We start from the raw sequence: 17,192 nt of genomic DNA, 5'->3' as shown, positions 1-17,192 counted from the left end.
ACTTTGAAGAGTCCTGACTTGAGAGCCAAGAGACCTGGACCCAGACCTGAGTTTACAACTACTTAGCTGTGTAACCAAGGGTAAATCACTCTGTCTCATTTTTCCTATTAATAAAATGAGGACATGGAATAAATAATCACTAAAGTCACTTCCGGTTCTAAAAATCCATTATTATATAATATATAGAGTAGAGAAAGTATTGTTTTCTTTGTGCTCTGAATAACCACATTGGGCTTAGAGCTGTTATTTATGTGTTTCTATTCATTCTGTTACATTTTAAAATTTTGTTTTATTTCATTATTCTCTCTCTCTCTCTCTCTCTCTCTCTCTCTCTCTCTCTCTCTTTCTCTCTCTCTCTCTCTCTCTCTCTCTCTCTCTCTCCTTCTCTCTCTCTTTCTCTCTCTTTTTGTTTGCCTCTAGGATCAAATATAATCTCCCTTGTCCCTAACCTTCTTTCCTAATTTTCTTAGATGTTATTCCTCTTTTCCCATTCTACAAGCCAGTTGAACTTGCCTTTTAACACATAACATTCCATTCACACCTGTCATGTACTCTATCCTTCCCTCTGTCTCTTAGCATCTCTTCTTTCTTTAAAAACTCCACTCAAGTGTCACTTTCCTAATGAAGCCTCTCTTGAAACTAGGGCCCTTCACCCCAAAGTGTATTTTATAATATCTTTTTATATTTTTCTATGTTCTTATACATGTACATGTTGTCTCTCCCCACAGAATGTAAGTTCTTTGAATGTCGGAATTATTTCATTTTTGTTTTTGTATCTTCAGTGCCTGGCACATAGTACACTTAGAAAATGCTTGTTGAATGGTTTGCTTTATTCTCTTTTTCTTTTCTCTTTATTTGTTGATGGTACCTAGCTGCTATCTTAAAGGCATTATCATTCTTAACAGCAATTTACTTCAGCATGAGAAAAAGTAGTGTCTGGGCAGAAATGCCTGTTCTGTAAACATCAGTTTCTCTCAGAGCTCTGAGACATTCTAAAAGTTCTTTCTTCTGAAAGAAAAAGTAGAGAACAACATCACTCTTTCAACATAATTCAATTATCAGACTTGTAATTATACCTGGATTTATTTAATAGGTTCTGCCTCCAGGAAAAAAGAACTCAAAAAGTTTTCAGGAATGTTCTTTGTGGAATGATTGGGCCTGTGCTCTGCCTGACAGGAAAATCTACAATGTTGAATCACAGCTTTGGTTAGGTAGAGGCAAAAATAGTCTAAATGGCATTTTAGTAACTATATGTTCTATTAATGACAGCATTTTAAAGTTTGCAGATTTGTAACATGCAATAGTTTCAGATCTATAAATCATCTAATATATGTTCCAAGAATCTCTTAATTGCCAAATCCAGTGACCTTTTCTTGGTCTTAAGTTTTCTTCACCTTTCTTAAACCTTTGACACTGTTGTTCACCTACCTATTTTCTCCTCCTAAATATTTACCTGTCCAGGACACCCCTCTCTCCTGCTTCTCTTTCTACCTATCTGACTTCTCCTCTGTTTCCTTTGCTAGATCCTCATACAAATCATTCCCTCTCACTCTAGGTGTCATTTAGGGCCCTGTCCTGGATATTCTTTTTTTTCTTTTCTTTTATAATACTTCACTTAATGATCTCATCAGCTCCCATTGATTTAATAATTTTCTCTATTCCCAGTGATTTTTTTTTTCTGAAGCAATTGGGGCTAAGTAACTTGCCTAGGAACTGTTAAGTGTCTGAGACCAGATTTGAACTCAGGTCCTCCTGACTTCAGGGCTGGTGCTCTAACCACTGCGCAACCTTGCTGCCCCTATTCCAGTGATTCTTAAGTCTATTTATCCTACCTCAACCTCTCTGCTGACTGCTAATCTCGTATCTCTAACTGCCTTTGAAACACCTCAAACTGGAGGTCCAGTTGACATCTAAAACTTAACTAAATTCATCATCTTTCCCCCTAAATCTTTCCCAGGTCCTACTGCCCCTATTACTATGGAGGGTAACACCATCCATCCTCCTAGTACCTTAGACTTGAAATCTGGTATCATCTTCAACTACTCAATATTTCTCATCCTCTATGTCCAATCTGTTATCAAAGCTAATTGAGTTCACCTTTGTACATCTTTCAGATACTCCTCCTCTCCTCTGACACCATTAACACTATGGTACAAGCTTCATCATTTTATGCCTGGACTATTTTACTAATCTGTTGGTTTATGCTTGCCTCCAGTCTTTCCCCATTCCAAACTATCCTAACCCACCAAAGTGATTTTCCTAAAGCACAGGTTCAACCATGTCACACCTGTAGTCATTAAATCCCAATGGTTCCCTTTACTTCCAGAATCAAATACAAAATCATCTATTTGGCATCCAAAGCCCTTCATGACTTAGCTCCCTTCTACTTTTTCCAGTTTTGTTCTACATTATTCCCTGCCATGTATCTTAGATCTGGTGACACTGATTTCCTATGGTTCTATTAAAAAAAAAAAAAAAAAAAAAACAATCATTTCTGGGCATTTTCTCTGGTTATGTTACCCTAGAAATCTCTCCCTTCTCATCTTTTACCTACTGGGTTCCCTGCCTTCCTTTAAGTTGCAAATAAAAATCTCATTTTCTACAAGAAGCTTTACCTACTCCCTCTTAATTCTAGTGCCTTACACTATTAATTATTGTCTATTTATTCTCCATATACCTCGTTTGTACATGCTTGTCTATTGTCTCTCCCCAATTCCTTAGATTGTGAGCTGCTTGAGGACAGAGTCTCTGCTTGTATCTTCAGAACTTAACGCAGGCACATAGTAAGCATTTAATAAATATTTATTGACTGACTTCATGCAATGCTGTCCTACACCCCAAATTAACATCTGGAATCTCTTCCTCTGGTGTGCTCCTGTCCAATTCCCACCCATCTTTCAAGGCACAACACTAGACATTGCTTGTCATGAAACTTTTCCTAATCACTCCAACAAGCTGTGATTTCCTTCTCATATTTCCAACTTTGACATAGAATCAATGAGGTTGCCCTTTATAGAATAGGAACAACTAGCACAAGGAAATAATATGTATGTATAGGAAAATAAAATAATCTGGGGTTACTTGCAAATGACTACATTGACCTATAGGGAACAAAACATATTGCATAAACTATAGATACATTAACTTGAAAGTGCCCACTTGAGTTTTGCTAAGACAGAACATACAAAAGAACCACTTTTGCTTTGTTTAGAAATAGAAAGTTGAGGTATACTTTGGGATTTCATTTGAAAACGCGATTAATGAATACTGAGTTCTAGTCATTTATTCTTTTGTATGAATTTGTCAGTATCACAGAATTTTAGACTTGTATTGGCCTTAGAAGACTCAATCTATGGTTCAACAAGGGTCCCTTCAATAACAGTCCAAAGAAGTCATCATGAAGAGCTCTGCTTAAAGACCTCCAGTATGGGGTGATGCATTACTTCCCCAGCAGTCCATTTCACTTCAAGGTAGCTTTAATGAGAATTTGTTTCCAATGTTGAGTTAAAAACTGTATATTTTTTTTTTTGATCATCTCACCATAATTCCTACTTACTTGCCCTTGGACTAAAGAGAACAAGTCCTTTTATATGTAAGCCCTTGAAATACTTGAAGGCAACTAGCCTGTCATAGAGTCACAGTATCTCAGAATCAATAGAGACCTGAGAGTACATGTAGAGTTTACTTAGAATCTATGTACAAGAATAATATTCCCAATAGTTGATAACTTGTTCCTTGTTTGAAAATCCCCAGTAAGAGAAATGGCACTATTTACTAACGCAGCCATCTTTCTATTAAGTGAAACATTTTTCTTATGTATTTGATTTTGTTTACAATAAAATGCTCTCATTAGCTTCGTAGAAAGGAATTTCAAATAAGAGAACTTGGATTATGGCCACTTATTATTTCTGTAACTTTGGACACTCCATTTTGTCTGTCTAGCTCTCAATTTATCTGTAAAATGAGGGGACTCGATGAGGGTCCTCTTTCAAATCTGGGATCCCATAACAATTTCACTATTTTTAAGATTCAAAACAGTTTTCAAAAGAAATCCAAACTATCAATAACCATATGATTTTTTTTTCCAAAACACTAACAAATAAATGAAATTATAAAGTAACTCTGAGGTTCCATCTCACAAAGTAAACAAAAAAGTTGAAAATTACAAATATTAGAGAGGCTGGAGGTTAACAAGCATACTAATGCACTTTTTGGTAGGGCTATGATTGGTGAACCCAGTCTAGAAAGCAATTTGGAACTATTCCACAAAAAAAAAAAAAAAAAAAAAAAAAAAAAACTGCATTGTTCACACTCTAAACTAAAGATATCACTATGAGGCCTTGTTAATATGGACTCTGTAATAACTATATAGTATGTTAGAATTTCTGCTTCTTCACAGGAGCAAGACAATGGAATCATACAACAGTTGGCCAATTAGAAAAATTTCTGGGACTCAGAGCTGCTTGACATACCAATGATCATTTGTAAAGTATACTTTAGCCAAATTTGGAAATGCTTGTAAACTGCCAATTATCACAGGATGAGCCTTCATCAGCTCAAGGTCAACCTTCTGCAGAAGCTGCAAATTCAAGACTTTGAAAGTTTCTAAATATCCTACTGCCTGACTTACTGTGTCTACAGATGTCTTCTCCCTTAATCCTTACTCTCTACCTAAAACCCTCCAAGAAATAATATCTTATCCTTTTTCTACTCGCTTCTGAGTAGCTGAGACCTCTCTCTCCCTCTCTATTCCCTTATAGAATCTTTTTTTTTCCTCTACAAGCTTTCTTTCAGATAATAAACTTAATATATTGGACTCTATTTCATTTAGTTCCATTTATAGTCTTGAGTGTCATTTGTTAACATCCTAAACTCCAAAGTGAGCAAGAAAAAAGGGGAAATGACCTTATTTATAAAAAATAAGCAACTCTTTTTTATAGTTAAAAAAGAACTAGAAACTAAGATAGAGTGCTTAGAGTTATATAACTAATATGTGTCTTAGGCTAAATTTGAACTCAGATCTTTTTGACTCCAAAAGAACTGTTTGTGCAATAACAACATTGTAAAAGCAAAAAACTTTGAAAGTTATAAGTACTTTGAAACAATGACAATCCATGTTTCCAGAGCAGTGATAATGCAACATACTATCTCCCTACTAACAGAAAGGTAATAACAGATTTAAAGTACAGAATGATATACATTTTTATATATGGAAATTGAGGAAAAATGAGAATTTTTTTTTGCTTGACTATACATAAACTTTATAAGGAATCTGGTTTTTTTTACCTCTTTTTAATAATGTGGGAAATAGTTACTGAGAAAAAAAAGGAAAAAATAATGTGGAAAATGGGACAAAGTAAATTTATGTTAATCTATTATTTTTAATAGCAAAGAGAGGGGTACTTCAGATGAGAAATGTTGCATGCACTTTCAAATGAGCTATGTTATTAGTTTTCCTTCATATTTTTATTTTTTACAAAAAGCCTTTCATAGAGTGGTGGTAATCTATAAACATTTGTAATGAAAAAGCATCAATAAAACTTTTTTTAAAGTTATTCTATAAAACTACAAAAAAAAAAAAAAAAAAGATTTGCTAGGAGAAGTCAAGGGGAAATTTTTGTAGACAGCTCCATGGGATGTAATTAAGCCAGATCAGCCCAAGAGCACTCAAAAAATTTTAATTGTAAAAATGTTGAAAATTAAAATAAAATAAAATAGATTTTTCAGCCAATTATTTTTTTCAAAAAAAAATCAGATTTAGACTAAAAAAATGTCTAAAAAAGGGAAAATAGCACCAAGGAAGACAAAGACAAGAAATTGTTATTTCAGTTATGTCTGACTCTTCATGACACCTTTTGGGATTTTCTCAGCAAAAATAATGGAGTGTAGTTCATTCAGTCTGAGGGTTTTCACCACAGTATCAAGTTCTTTTTGAGAGGCCCATACAAGATGCATTCAAGTCCTCCTTTAAAGAGCTTTTTGGTCAAGGTATTGACAAACCTTCTTTGCTTATTAAGGATTATATCTAATTGTTGGTTGAATTGCTTGATTTCAAGATTAATGTAATTTTTTCCTTTAGAAATCATCTTAATTTGTGATCAATATCACTCTTAAAAATTTCTTCTACTGGCTCTCCTTGAATATTGGGGTGGCCCTTTCAGAAGGACTCATTTTTTAAATCTTATTGAAAATTCTCAAATTTTTCCTGATAGCTTCCTTTATCCTTTTCAAGAATTTTTTTAATCAGATGCAGGTGTTTCGTTTTCCAGGCTCAATTAGTTGAAAAGTCAGAATAGAAATGATCATCTGCAAGACCACATTCTGGACATATTCCAAAATGCCCTCATACAGGGATTACTTATTTTCTACTTTTGCACAAAACTCATAAACATCTTTATGTATATAAAGATCATCATTACTGAGGTTTTTTTGGTAACACGCAATCTTTGCCCAGACAAGAAATGGCTTATTATATAAGTTCCTTTTAACAACTTGACAATGCTTGATTAACACCATTGTTCAGATGATCATAATGTATTTGTCTATTATTGCCTGTGACAACCACTGCTGGATTGTTTTTCTTTCTTTTTTTTTTAATAGCTTTTTATTTTTTTAAATATATGCAAAGATCATTTTCAACATTCATCCTTGCAAAACCTTGTGTTTCATATTGTTATTCCATATTTTTCTCCCTCCCTCTCCCTGGATTCTTTTTCTTTCCATAATTGGCAAAAAAATATAAGAAAATCCCATTATTCTAATCAGCTTATCCAAACACAGGACTTCCCAAGCTTTGACTCTGTTTACCAAATTGCTAGATCATGAACTTTAATTTAAATTCTTTCAGTAACTCAAAATGTCACCTCAACCTCCTAGTTTTCAAATGCAGCTTTTGTCTTTATTCAGACTGATCTTTTTTGTTTTTTCAAAGATGGAACTATTCAAATCTTATTTGAACTATATATTACATTCCTCATGTAATCCCAGAAGGGCACAATCCCATTGCTCTGTTACACATGTGGCCCCTTGAAGAAGTTTGAGAACTTGTTCTCAAACTATCAATGGTAACATGAGGCCTGTGAAGCTGGAATGCCAGAGAAACAGCTCAAAGTTATACCATAATTTCATAGAGACTGAAAAATAAAGAGAACACATAAAGAGAACACTGTGTCTATCATTTATTCATTATTTTAAAACACTTGGTAAAATATAATTAATTCTTAAGGGCTTTTTTCTAACATGGCTTTTCTTGTGCATGTATTAAAATCATACTTGATTTTTTGATAGAAGCAATAACAGAAATAATTTTTGTTATATAATCACTGATGCTGATAAGAAAATGGAAAGATATATGCACTAAACATGTTTGTCTCTGTACTATAAGATACCTAGCCCAAATGGCAGAAGAGTTCTTTGCAGAGATAGATGTTCTCCAGATTCTCCTGTTTGCAGATGAAATAGTGCAAATAGTACAAATTTCTGATTGCTACAGAGTCTCCTAAATGAGATTCACACATTAAAGAATTTAGTCTAACAACCCATAGAATAAGAGAGAGAAAAGTAGATAAAGAATGTCTATTCTCCAGACTGATATACAGTAGGATATACAGCTCTTTATTCATCCATTAACTAATATATCTATTTGCAGATAGAAATAGACATATATGAAAATAAACATTGGACTGATCCTAGAATTGAAAAGAAAAGAACAGGTTGATTTTTATTTGGAAAATCATGTTGTACTTTCTATGATTCTAAGCTGTTCCCTGAAACAAAAAATCTATCTTCTTTAACACCAGCATCTGTGTAATGCTGCTATATGGCTTTGAATCATAGAAAAACCACAAGAATAAAATTGTAGGTAACCTGAAGTTCAATTGAGAAATATATGGTGAACATAAGAAGACTGCAACATATGGTCAGGGAGTATTTGTGAGTCAAAAATTACAAAAGAGCCATAACCCAGGAGATGTATGATTAGATAAAGAGGTCAGTAGTCATTTAGCAGGACAAGATTTGACAAATGAATAGGCAAGTAGTGAACCAGCACTCATATAATATTAGAAGACCTAGAGAACATCTTCCATCATGTAAGGTGACTTCCTTTTAAAAGAAGAAAATACATCAGAGATAATAGATAAAAGTTGCATCATCATGTGGTTGGAATGGAATCCACCAAAGGGAATATAGCAACCAAAGACAACACAGAGAATTTTACTTTTTCTTTATTTAAATTTCTTTTCTTTTACATATCGCTCTAGTCTTTAAAGACCTTTCAAAATCCTGACTGTCAATTGATGTGTAAGCTGTCCTTTTCACTTTTATGTCATCAACAGATTTGAAAAGCCTGTCTACTAGATCATCACCCAGGTAATTGAAATAAATGTTGAATAATACAGGACTAAGAAAAGTGTTTTTTACTAGAGACCTCTCTCCAAATTAACACTGATCTATCACATATATTGATGCAATATATTTTTTTGGTATCAAAATTGAGTCAAGGAATATGTCAAAATGTTCATTAATAATGGGTCAAATCATTCTGTTGATTAGTACTATATGCCAAAAAATATACTCTATTTGCCACAGAAGCATTCTCAGGTCCCGGGACTCATATACTATGGGATTTGCAGTATCAAACAAATTTTTCACCATTAAGAAACTGCCTACACACTCTTTCATACCACTGTATGCAGTTAAGGTGACTGAAGAAATGAATATAGGAATTGGCATTTTTAAGATAGGATTCAGCCCAAAGAAACCAATCAGTCCCTAGCACCAAGTAATGTCCATAGAAATCAAGAATTATAGCACAGTTAAACATTGTGACCTGACCAATCATAACAGAGAATGGAAGGCAATGTGGAACTGTGGAAAGAATACTAGATTGGGATTCAGAGAATATCAATTTGATTCCTGCTTCTGCTAATTTGTATCTTCATGATACTAGAGAAGACATTAAACAAGCTTTTATTTCATTTTAATCATCTACAAAAAGAAGGGACTGGGTTAGAGAGCATTTGAGATAAAGAATCCCTTCTAAACCTGATTGTTCTACTGTTTTATCTCAGTTGTATAAAGAGAGAGAAAATCAAATCCAGGGATACAAATTTGGGCAAGGCATATTAATATTTCAAAACAATAAAATGAAGCACTCAGTCACAATGACCTTCCAGTGCCTCTATCCTGTTTGTGTTGTCTGTACTATTATAATTGGTTAATAACTATTCGTTGAATCAAATCATTCATCTAGCTCTAAAAACACCTAATTTTACTCTTTAGCTCATCTATGAATATAGTGTAAAGGGGAACTGGGCAAAAGCAACCCAAAGGTGAACAGAGTCACACAGCTTATAAGTGTATGAAGCAAGATTTGAACTCAAATTCTCCTGGTTCCAGTGCCAGTATTCTATCCACTTTATCACCTAACTGCTCCTATATCTGATAAATCTTGATCAAAGCATTTCTCTCACTTATTAGTAAGAGGATGCATAGTAGGAAGACAGGCAAGATATGTTTGGCTTATCTATGTGGAGAAAATTGAAGAGTTAGGGTTTTCATGACAACTTACTCCATTATGTTTTCAAAGTTTCCTCTATTGGAGGTTTTTAGCTAATTTTTTAAAAAAATTTTTTATTAATTTTATAATTATAACATTTTTTGACAGTACATATGCATAGGTAATTTTTTACAACATTATCCCTTGTACTCCCTTCTGTTCCGAATTTTCCCCTCCTTCCCTCCACCCCCTCCCCTAGATGGCAGGCATTCCCATACATATTAAATATCTTATAGTATATCCTAGGTACAATATATATGTGCAGAAGCGAATTTTGTTGTTGTTGTTGCAAATGAAGAATTGGATTCAGAAGGTAAAAATAATCTGGGGAGAAAAACAAAAAATGCTAACAGTTTATATTCATTTCCCATGTTTCTTCTCTGGCTGCAGCTGATTCTGTCCATCATTAATCAATTGGAATTGGATTAGCTCTTCTCTATGTTGAAGATATCCACTTCCATCAGAATACATTCTTATATAGTATTGTTGAAATGTATAATGATCTCCTAGTTCTGCTCATTTCACTCAGCATCAGTTGATGCAAGTCTCTCCAAGCCTCTCTGTATTCATCCTGATGGTCATTTCTTACAGAACAATAATATTGCATAACATTCATATACCATAATTTACCCCAACCATTCTCCAATTGATGGGCATCCATTCATTTTCCAGTTTCTAGCCACTACAAAAAGGGCTGCCACAAACATTTTGGCACATACAGATCCTTTTCCCTTCTTTAGTATTTCCTTGGGCTATAAGCCCAGTAGTAGCACTGCTGGATCAAAGGGTATGCACAGTTTGATAACTTTTTGGGCATAATTCCAAATTGCTCTCCAGAATGGTTGGATTCTTTCACAACTCCACCAACAATGTATCAGTGTCCCAGTTTTCCCACACCCCCTCCAACATTCATCATTATTTGTTCCTGCCATCTTAACCAATCTGACAGGTATGTAGTGGTATCTCAGAATTCTCTTAATTTGCATTTCTCTGATAAATAGTGATTTGGAACATTCTTTTATATGAGTGGAAATAGTTTCAATTTCATCATCTGAAAATTATGTGTTCATATCCTTTGACCATTTATCAATTGGAGAATGGCTTGATTTCTTATAAATTATAGTTCTCTATATATTTTGGAAATGAGACCTTTGTCAGAACCTTTAATTGTAAAAATGTTTTCCCAATGTGTTACTTCCCTTCTAATCTTGTTTGCATTAGTTTTGTTTGTACAAAAGCTTTTTAATTTTATGTAATCAAAATTTTCTATTTTGATCTCTAGTCCTCCTTTGATCACAAATTCTTTCCTCCTAAATAAGTCTGAGAGGTAAACTAGCCTATGTTCCTCTAATTTATTTATGATCTCATTCTTTATGCCTAAATCATAGACCCATTTTGATCTTATCTTAGTATGTGGTGTTGTGTGGGTCCATGCCTAGTTTCTGCCATACTAATTTCCAGTTTTTCCAGCAGTTTTTGTCAAATAATGAATTCTTATCCCAAAAGTTGGGATCTTTGGGTTTGTCAAATACCAGATTGCTATTTTTATTCACTATCTTGTGCTGTGAACCAGATCTATTCCACTGATCTATTTCTTAGCCAATACCAAATGGTTTTAGTGACTGCTGCTTTATAATGTAGTTCTAGATCAGGTACAGCTAGGCCATCTTCATTTGATTTTTTTTTTTTCATTACTTCCCTTGAAATTCTTGACCTTTTGTTCTTCCATATGAATTTTGTTGTTATTTTTTCTAGGTCATTAAAATAATTTCTTGGGAGTCTAATTGGTATAGCACTAAATAAATAGATTAGTTTAGGGAGTATTGTCATCTTGATTATATTTGCTCGGCCTATCCAAGAGCACTTAATGTCTTTCCAATAATTTAAATCTGACTTTATTTTTGTGGCAAGTTGTAGCAAGCTGTCAACTCTAGAAGCTGCCGGATGGCTCTCTGGGAAGAGATCTGCTGTGTCAACTCAAATCTCTCAGACAGATTCTTCTTCCTGTGGAGAACCGTTGTCTCCAGGCAGTTGCCGTTAACTCTTGTCCAGAGAAGTGACTTCCCTTCCTGCAGAGAGCCCCGTCAAGCCTGATGTAGTGCAGAGACTTCTCCTATCTCTGGAGTGCTGTCCTCTTTTATCCTCCCAGAGAATGGGCGTGGGATAATGCAAGGGCTTCTGGGAAGAAGTACTCCAACCAATGAGCTTGCTCCTCTTAGAATTCCTAAGGTGTAAACTGCCTTTAAAGGCCCAAAACAAAGGTCTGAGCCAGAGAACTGTCAAGTCAACCTGAGTTCTCAACTTGTAATTGTCCAGACAACCTGAATTCTCACCTTGTCTCTGTCCAGACAACCTGAGTTCTCACCTAGTAATCCTAACAGCAAGTGTTTGTAATTTTGTTCCTATAATTCCTGACTTTCCTTTGGTAGATATATTCCTTAATATTTTATACTATTGATCGTTATTTTGAATGGAATTTTTCTTTGTATCTCTTGCTCTTAGATTGTGTTGGTAATGTATAAAAATGCTAAGTATTTATGTGGATTTATTTTGTATCCTGCAACTTTGCTAAAGTTCTGAGTTATTTCTAATAGCTTTTTAGCAGAGTCTTTGGGGTTCTCTAAGTATACCATCATATCATCTGCAAAGAGTGATAGTTTGATTTCCTCATTACCTACTCTAATTCCTTGAATCTCTTTCTCGGCTCTTATTGCCGAGGCTAGCATTTCTAGTACAATATTGAATAATAATAGTGATAGTGGGCAACCTTGTTTCACTCCTGATCTTACTGGGAAAAGTTCCAGTTTATCGCCATTACATATGATGTTTACTGATGATTTTAAATATATATGCTCCTTATTATTTTAAGGAATAGTCCATTTATTCCTATACTCTCAAAGTGTTTTTAGTAGGAATGGATGTTGGATTTTATCAAATGCTTTTTCTGCATCTATTGAGATGATCATATAGTTTTTGTTAATTTGGTTATTGATACAGTCAATTATGCTAATAGTTTTCCTAATATTGAACCAGCCCTGTATTCCTGTTATAAATCCCACTTGGTCATAGTGTATTATCCTGGGGATGATTTTCTGTAATCTTTTTGCTAATATTTTATTTAAGATTTTAGCATCAATATTCATTAGGGATATTGGTCTATAATTTTCTTTCTGTTTTCAGCCTACCTGGTTTAGATATCAGTACCATGTCTGTGTCATAAAAGGAATTTGGTAGAACTCCTTCAATTCCTATTTTTTCAAATAGTTTATATAGCATTGGAGTTAATTGTTTTTTAAATGTTTGGTAGAATTCACATGTAAATCCATCTGGTCCTGGGGATTTTTTCTTAAGGAGTTGGTTAATAGCTTGTTCTATTTCTTTTTCCGAAATGGGACTATTTAGACCATTTAGTTCTTCCTCTGTTAAAGTGGGGCAAGCTATATTTTTGAAGGTATTCTTCCATTTCATTTAAGTTACCGAATTTATTGGCATAAAGTTGGGCAAAGTAGCTCCTAACTATTGTTCTAATTTCCTCTTCATTAGTGGTGAGTTCTCCCTTTTCATTTTTAAGACTAACAATTTGCTTTTCCTCTTTTCTTTTTTTAATCAGATTTACTAAGGGTTTGTCTATTTTGTTGGTTTTTTCATAGAACCAACTCTTAGTTTTATTAATTAATTCGATAGTTTTTTACTTTCAATTTTATCAATCTCACCTTTTATTTTTAGAATTTCAAGTTTCATGTTTGTCTGGGGATTTTTAATTTGTTCTTTTTCTAGCATTTTTGGTTGTAAGCCCAATTCGTTGATCTTCTCTTTCTCTATTTTATGCAAGTAGGCCTGTAGAGATATAAAACTTCCCCTTATTACTGCTTTGGCTGTATCTCACACATTTTGGTATGATGTCTCATTATTTTCATTTTCTTGGGTGAAGTTATTAATTATGTCCATGAATTGCTGTTTCACCCAGTCATTCTTTAGTATGAATTATTTAGTTTCCAAATATTTTTTGGTCTATTTTCCCCTGGCTTTTTATTGAAGATAATTTTCATTGCATTGTGGTCTGAAAAGAATTCATTTAATATTTCTGCCTTACTGCATTTGATTTTGAGGTTTTTATGTCCTAGTATATGATCAATTTTTGTAAAGTTTCCATGAACTGCTGAGAAGAAAGTGTACTCCTTTCTGTCTCCATTTAGCTTTTGCCAAAGATCTATCATATCAAACTTTTCTAGTATTCTATTTACCTGTTTGACTTCTTTCTTATTTATTTTGTGGTTTGATTTATCTAATTCTGAGAGTGCAAGGTTGAGATTGCCCACTATTATAGTTTTGCTGTCTATTTCTTCTTGCAGTTCTCTTAATTTCTCTTTTAAGAATTTAGATGCTGTACCACTTGGTGCGTATATGTTTAATATTGATATTGCTTCATTATCTATGCTACCCTTTAGCAAGCTATAATGCCCTTCCTTATCTCTTTTAATTAGATCAGTTTTTGTTTTTGCTTGATCTGAGATGAGGATGGCTACCCCTGCTTGTTTGGCTTTACCTGAAGTATAATAGATTCTGCTCCACCCTTTTACCTTTATTCTGAATGTATCACCCTGTTTCAGGTGTGTTTCCTGTAAACAACATATACTAGGATTCTGGCTTTTAATCCAGTCTGCTAACTGCTTCCTCTTTATGGAGGAGTTTACCCCATTCACATTTATGGTTAGAATTACTAATTCTATATTGCTTGCCATCCTGTTAACCCCTGCTTATGCTTTTCTCCTTTCCTTCCCTCTTACCCCTCTCCCCAGTATTAAACTTGTGAGCACCACTTGCTTTTCACAGCCCTCCCTTTTTAGTAACCCTCCCCTACCTTAAAATTCTTCCCCCCTATTTTACCCCTTTTCCTCACAATTTCTGTATTCCCTTCCCCTTAGCTTACTCCTTCCCTCCCACTTTTCAATAAAGTGGAAGAAGTTTCACAATAAATAGAATATGTCTATTGATACACACTATGTTCATCCCCCTCCTTTCTTTCTCTCAGATATAATAGGTTACCTTTGCCTCTTCATGAGATGTAGAATCACCACTTTACCCTTTTTTATGATATAATTTCCTTTCCACCTCTAGTTTCTAGGACAAATTATACATGTGTTCTTTACATATCTTTATGGCAGAAATATAGTTCTCAAGATTTCTTTTTACCTTTTTAGAAATCTCTTGAGTTCTATATTTGAAGGTCAAACTTTTTGTGTAGATCTGGTTTTTTTTATCAAGAATAGATGGAATTCATTTATTTTGTTAAATGTCCATCTTCTTCCCTGGAAAAAGATGCTCATTTTTGCTGGGTAAGTTATTCTTGCCTGCATACCAAGTTCCTTAGCCTGTCAGAATATCGTATTTCAGGCCCTTCGATCCTTTAATGTGGATGCTGCTAGATCATGGGTTATCCTTATTGTGGCTCCTCCATATCTGAATTACTTTTTTCTAGCAGCTTCCAATATTTGTTCCTTCGTCTGATGATTCTTGAACTTGGCCACTATATTTCTTTGCATTTTGATTTTAGGGTCCCTTTCAGTAGATGATTGATGAATTTTTTCAATGTCTATTTTACCTTGTTTCTAAAACATCTGGGCAGTTCTCTTTGATAATTTCCTGGAAAATAGTGTCGAGGCTCTTTTTTTTATCATATTTTTCAGTGAGTCCAATTATTCTCAGATTGTCTCTCTTGGATCTATTTTCCAGGTCTATTGTCTTCCCAATAAGGTACTTGACATTCTTTTCATTTCTTTCGTTTTTCTAATTTCGCTTGACTACTTCTTGGTTTCTCCTTGAGTCTTTCATTTCTACTTGTTCAATTCTAATTTTTAATGACATATTTTCTTCACTCATTTTTTTCATATCTTTTTGTAATTGTCCAATTGAGTTTTTAAGTGAGTTTTTTTCTTCTATGGAATTTTTTCCATTTCATCCATTTTATTTTTTAGAGAGCTATTTTCTTTTTCCAACTCACTAATTTTATTTCTCAATGATTTGATCTCTTTATCCACTCTGGATGTCTTCTCCAGATCTCTTGCCAAGCTTCCCTGTCCTTTTCCCATTTCTCTTCTAGCTCTCTTGTGAGAGCCTTTTTGATTTCTTCTATGAGAGTCTTGTGTATTGAGGAGCAGATCATATCCCCCTAAGGGGATTCCTCTGGATACAGCATGCTTTTAGTCTCCTCAAGGTTTGAAGTCTCCTCTCTATCCATACAGAAGCTGTCAATGGTTAGAGCCCTTTTAAATTTTTTGTTCATTTTGTCAGAGCAGAATCAAAGAAAACAAATTGACACGAGAAACAATTAGTCTGTTGGGGGGGGCTGGGGCTGGGTGGTGTTATCAGGCTTTCTCTACAGACTGCAGGAGACAGCAGCGAGGCACTAGCAGCACAGCGAGGTTGCCCTGAGTCTGTGCTCGGAGGCTCTAAGAACATGCTGAGTCACTCTGGGTGGGGGTGAGGGGTAGCCAGGTCCAGAGAGACTCTGGCTTTCTGGGGTTTTATTTTTTACCTCTGTTGTTTACACCTTCTCTGCTGATCCTGGCTTGCTGCCAAGACAGAATATCCACAGTGGGGTAAAGGTCATTTTGCAGAAAAGGCAGAGATCACACCCTTCCCCCTCAGGTCTATGCTGTGTGAGCTGCCTGCCTCGCCCTTGCTGTTTGCCCTCAGCCTGGGCCCAGTCTGTTTGTCCCATCCCCCAAGCAAACACAGACCTTTTCTGCTGAATTTCAAGAATGTCTTCTGTTGGTAATTATTTATGGGTTTTTTTTTTTCTAGTCAAGCATTAATTCCGAGTCTTGCCATGAAATAAGTTCTGAGAGAAAACTCAGAGCTCAAGCAGCTGTGCGCCTCCTCGCTGCCATCTTGGCCAGAAATTCAGCTAATTTTTCAAGAGATTCTGTGATAATGTACTAAATGATATCTTCTACTTTATTTCTCAGATCCTCAGACAATAAAACATATGAAAAACCCTTCAATTTATATCCAAGATTTTACCATTGGGTAAAGACTTCTGACCTAAGAGTCATAGTTATGTGATTTTTAAATAAAATTATGATTTTTGTAATCAATAACAGTTTTTTTAATCTAAGTGTACCAAATATCTTTTCCTTTGGCATTAAATTAATCAATTATTTGTTAATTGACTATTTGCAAAGCATTTGCTAGCCACTATGGTAAAAAGTTTAATAAATAAAAAGAGAAACAGGTAGATTATCATATTCTCTGGGAGAATATTTTATCAATGGAAGAATTGGCATCTAAACTTGAAAAAAGTTGAGAATTCTGAAAGAAGAGGGCATGTGAGTAATCTCAGATATGGAGCATGGACTAAATGAATGCATTGAGTCAAAAGACTGAATTTGGGGAATAGTTAGTACTCCAATAAGAATGGAAATTTTTTACTGAGTAAAAAATATTAAAGTAAAATAATATTGGAAAGATAGGAAAGAAGATTGATTTGGGGAGATTTTAAATGGCATTTTAAAGCATCTTAATTTTGTCCTTTATAATCCTAATTTATTTATTGAAGCTATTTGCCACCCTTTTATATCATTAAGCTATTTCTTCTGTTCTCTTTACCATGATAAGCAAGTCTCCTGCAATA

General features: G+C 34.4%; 1 pseudogene; it reads right to left on the bottom strand.

The window, feature by feature from the left end:
• Positions 1-5,909: 5,909 nt before the first annotated feature.
• On the bottom strand, positions 5,910-16,018 carry LOC141549554 (protein ERGIC-53-like; annotated as a pseudogene).
• Between the last annotated feature and the right edge of the window lie 1,174 nt (positions 16,019-17,192).

The sequence above is a fragment of the Sminthopsis crassicaudata genome, chromosome 1 (genome assembly GCF_048593235.1).
Source record: "Sminthopsis crassicaudata isolate SCR6 chromosome 1, ASM4859323v1, whole genome shotgun sequence".
In the NCBI taxonomy this organism is placed as follows: Eukaryota; Metazoa; Chordata; class Mammalia; order Dasyuromorphia; family Dasyuridae; genus Sminthopsis; species Sminthopsis crassicaudata.
This window is presented reverse-complemented; position numbering and strand designations above follow the sequence as displayed.